Here is a 5,309-nt window from a genome sequence, read left to right on the forward strand (position 1 = left end):
CCAGAAATTGATTTCATTTGCTTACTCCTATTCGTCAGTCTAGGTATTACATGTTAAATGAGTGTCATTCCATGTTAAGGCTTTCCAGAACCGTAACATCCTTTCAAATAGTGTGTTAGACTGGCCAAAGCTATTCTTTGACGCTTCTCACTTCTGATAACCTTCATACCTATACCTGCTGGAAACTTTTATGGTCTGTCGTTTGATGGATTTGATATCACATGAGAGATGTTCAAAACACTGCTTTCGAAAAAAAAAAAAATGACTGAAATGCTTCACTGCTGTATAACGTAGTCCACATGAATTTCACAACGGAGTTCAATCAAAACTCCTTCCTAAACGCGATAACAGAATGTGCACAAAGACTGAACAACGTGTGTGTGTGTGTGTGTGTGTGTGTGTGTGTGTGTGCGTGTGTATGTGCGCGAGCGAGTGTGTGTGCGCATGCTATGTGACCAGTGTTTCTCTCCATTCGTAAATAATAAACTATCGATCATTTTCACAGACAAAGTCCGTCCTTATTTACAGCTCCCTAATCTCCCCATTGTCAAAACATCAAAACATAAAGTACCAGCCTCCAACATTATGGCTCAATAACTGTAAGTTCTGGCTTCAAAGACGCTCTTCAGCGCTGAGGGGAAATTCTTTCTACGAACTGGAACATGTCTGCCTGGTGAAAAAGAGCACTATCTGCTGACCTTCCTTCCGAAATGTATATTCCCATGATCATTCGAACCAAAAATATTTAGTGAACATGACCTCAGACTTGCATTACTTAAGAGCTTCAACCGCTTGTTCACCTTCGCTACTTCGACACGCGTTTCTTGTATTGAATTAGTGCTCACAGCTCTTAAGCTGGCTACTGGACAACTCTTTCTTGTTTTGGTCCATAGTACCTTTTGAAAACTATTGAAATGTTCATAGCTTTAAGGCAGGGTTTCTCTTTTAAAGTCCATGTTTACTAGAGCTTTTGCTTCGAATCATCATTCCTGTCATTTACCTGAGTGTTGACCATACCTCTTTGGACACGCCGTGTGCCTTCTTAGGCAGAATGTATTATCTGCAGATGGTTTGAAACGTCTCCATATCGGCATAAGTGGTATTACTTCTGCTTTTGTAGTGAGTGTGTCACTTTTTATCACGTGATCACATAATCCTAACTCACTAACATGAAGAATCTTCTTATGACTGCTGGTACCATGTTTTTATGATGGTACTACGTTTGAAGTGATTTTGACAAACACATGTTGCTCCTGTATTTGTATTCTGCTCTACGATCCGAGGAAAGGTGTTATGTTTCTATTTTCTTACAGTTAATTCAGTCGCCCTGCAGTGTGATGATTAGGTTTTCTGATGAACCACTTAGCAGAGATACGAGCAGGTTTTTTAATTTATTAATCGTATGGGGAATAAAAAAATGGTTCAAATGGCTCTGAGCACTATGGGACTCAACTGCTGAGGTCATTAGTCCCCTAGAACTTAGAACTAGTTAAACCTAACTAACCTAAGGACATCACAAACATCCATGCCCGAGGCAGGATTCGAACCTGCGACCGTAGCGGTCTTGCGGTTCCAGACTGCAGCGCCTTTAACCGCACGGCCACTTCGGCCGGCGTATGGGGAATATTTCTGTATTTTCTTAATACTGCAGATTCTGGAAACGAGCCAACTGGAACTGTATTAAATGTAGTAGATGTTACGTCTTATATTAATTTATGCGAGAGTTTGTTGTAATTATCATTGTAATAAAGCATAGGTTTATTTAATTTTCCAATTTCTTTACCTCGACCCGACTAATGCTCCCATCTTATGCTTTTTCCAAAATGATAATCAATAAATATTTTTGCGATTAATGCCGGTATGCTGTTAACTTTTACTGCCTCATTGCGATATCTATGTGGAGTCAGTTGAATGTTACGCTTAATTTTATAAAATTAAGGTAAGTCATGTTACCGAAAGAAGTTTTGACTGCCAACTTTTTATCTCATTCTTTTCAGGTAGGATAGCCTTGTCAGTCCATCTATAAGTAATTGTATCTGTGATATAACTATTTTCTTCTCATATCTAAGGATAGGAACTGACCTTTAGTTGCCTATGGAGGTTGTTTACTAACCGAACCACAGCGGAACATCTATAAAGTATGATAAAATGTACCGTTGCCCAGTACACGTATTGGTCTGTCTAACCGTGCTTGGGTTTAGACACATGCTCATTATCGCTATAGGTTTAATTTCATTTTATTTGATGCCGTAGATTTTGCCGGAGGTATTCACCCTTGATATCACGCATGAGCAACCTTTGGTTACCTGCGAGTCTGATTCACATATTACCTGCGGACCACCTCGTCAAGTGACGTGACAGCAGCGCTTCAAGCAAATTAACTCAAAACTAGTGCGTCTGTGATGTTAATGCTACGGCGTAACACATCGGTGTGAGTGGCATCCCTTTCCCGACACGACACGCCAACAAATTTTGATTCAAAAACACGTGATTTTGAGGTTTTCATGTTGTGTATACATCACCTTGAAGTTAACACTTATTTGCGGTTCGCGAACACAATGTATTTGATTACGACGTTTTGCAATAGCTGTTTTCCGTTGCGAAATTCTGGAACGAGGTTAGTAGACAATGTTCAACACGCGTAAATAAATGTCAGCATCTGAAGCCGGGTACTCAGGCATACTGCAGTGTCATCATGGAAAAATAAACGCCTAAAAGTCAGGTGATTCATTATAAATTAATTCAGAAAAACAAACGTCTGCAATTAGATAGGCAATCCCGGTCGACATGCAGTTAGGAATAACTCCCGTTTTTCGCCATAGGCAGGACATTCATATATTGGAAATTTAGTGTGTTAGTACCCACAAACAGTATCCTTTTTAAAATGTTTGTCGAAGAATACTTTTGATGACTGGCATGTGTTCTTTCTGTATTACTAAACAAAGCCATATTTTTTATTCGTTTTAAAAAGTTTGTAAGTCTAAATGGCTTGAATTTAGCACATATCGGCTGTACCTGTATTATAGAAAACACAAATTAGAAAAATGTGGGCAATAGAACGGTGAACTGTCAAAACGATAAATTTTGCCCTCAGAGACACAGTACATATTGTTAATAGAGATAATATTTCGTTCGGCGTCTGCACAGTTCATGGTCCTTATACAGGCATATCGACAGTAATACTGAACGTGTGAGTGCCCCTTAACTTCCGTGTGACGTCCCTACCATTGCAGATGATAGGTGCGAAACGTATGTTAGCGCTGCACGAAATGACCGAAGCTGCTCTAGTCCACGACAGAAAAGCTCACTAAAGCCTGTGCAGATTATAGCCAACAAGAAAGCATTGCTCTTGTAGTGCGCCAAAGGTCGGCGAAAATATGCAAAAATTACCCCCCCCCCTCTCTCTCTCTCTCTCTCTCTCTCTCTCTCTCTCCCTCCATCTCTCTCATCCGCTGCTACGTGTGTGTGTGTTATATGCAACCCACAATGTTTTCAAAAACCAAGTGTGAGATTTTCATATTGTCTCACTTGCTAACTGCAAGCTTTTAGTCCTGAAGGAAAAATGAACAAGATCTTTATGTAGGAAATTTAAAGTAGCTAAATTTTGTACTGTGATGCGATTTCGCTAGAAGCCATAGTTTTCGAGTTAATTAACAGAAACGTCCAAAATTGACTTTCAGTAGCGCTTTTCTTGAATAAAACCGTGGCCTCCAGAGAACACATATACCAGTAAAAATTTAGGTACATTCAATTTCCTACAAAGAGGTGCGTTGCGGGTTGCATAAGTCCACAGGTAGGGGCAGCTGAACCACTGTGTATGTAAGAGCGATAACAACGTGTCGCGTGTCGCGTGCTATTCCGGCCTGCGATCTTTCCCCGCTCGCGTGTAGCTGGTGCGACTGCTTCGGCGTCGGTGCTGCCAGGAAGTTGGGCGGTTTCGGTGGACCGTGTAGCGCCTGCGTGCGCCGCATTTCCCGACGGCGGCGGCACATCAAACGGCGCCCACGCGGCTCCACGTCCTTCGCCGTGGGTGGCGCGCGGGTGGCCGGCACAGCCGGAGAGGCCGCCGCATCGCTGATCCCACAACTCACCGCCGCCTGTCGTATCGGCGGGACACTTTCGTAATAAGCTCGCCTATCAAGAAATTAGCTTCCAGTCGCGACGAGAGTAAGACCTCTTTCATGCTACTTCCAGTCTTGCTTGCTCTGCCGTGTCTCACTGCACTCTGACAATATGACGAGGCCCGTGACACTAGAGACTTTTGATCCCGTCTACAAGTTATCTAGAAAGGGCGAAAAGTTTTGCATTCAGGAAAATGAGCACTCGTCTGAACACCTCACTAAAATGAATATTCCGCCACCAGAAGAGTCATATGAACACAGTTAATTATGTGCAACGTGCCGTATCCAACCGTAAAGCTCTTTGCACCCGAGCAATTGTGAGCTCGCAGCGTTAATTTTTCGCACGTTTTGGCAGTGCATGTGAAGCAATGGAGACGCGCACAATGTGGCGGCGACGCTGCGAAGTCGCTGCGTACTGCTAAACAACACATCCAGCTAAGACTATCATGATTGGATTAAGAACAGAGCCAGGTCGATTCAAGTACGTGTAAAGTTTTTTGAGGGCTTCGCTGCCAAACAGAATCAGGATAGAGACGCTATAAGTAAATATAACTGTTAAACTACTTTGTGAATGAGTTCTACGGATGGCGTATTTGCTCGAATGTGGCCTTCTAAAATATGAAATATCGCTAAGCAGCAAATGCTTTCCTTCCTGGCGAGAACTCTTTCACCTTCAGTTCACAATAGCACATCAAAATAAATTCTATTGTACAGCAGCCATAATATACATAATTGGTTACATTTCAAGGATTCAGTGTACACTTCTATTTCGACCGACCTTATATAGATACTTTTGTCTTGTCATAATACTTCTCCAGCATTTTCTACAAAGTAATCAGCGAACACATATCTCCTACTTTTACGTGACTTCCTCCTTTGGTTGATCAGTTTTTATTGTCCAGGTTATATAGCACGCTTTTCAATCACCTGGCATTCCTCAGCCAGATTTTCTCTGTGAACATCGATATCTGCTCTATGTGCAAGACTTCCCACACAGATTTTGAAACTTTCCTTACTATTCTACAAAGTATTGTGAAATGATAATTAAATCAAGACCCTACGCTGTCGAGAGGCGTTGATATACGTCAATGAGGACAGCTGAAAATATATACCCTGACCGGGACTCGAATCTGGGATCTCCTGCTTTCATGGCAGACGCTCTATCCATCTGAGCCACCGAGGGCACAG

Source organism: Schistocerca nitens, chromosome 4 (assembly GCF_023898315.1).
Source record: "Schistocerca nitens isolate TAMUIC-IGC-003100 chromosome 4, iqSchNite1.1, whole genome shotgun sequence".
NCBI classification, from domain to species: Eukaryota; Metazoa; Arthropoda; class Insecta; order Orthoptera; family Acrididae; genus Schistocerca; species Schistocerca nitens.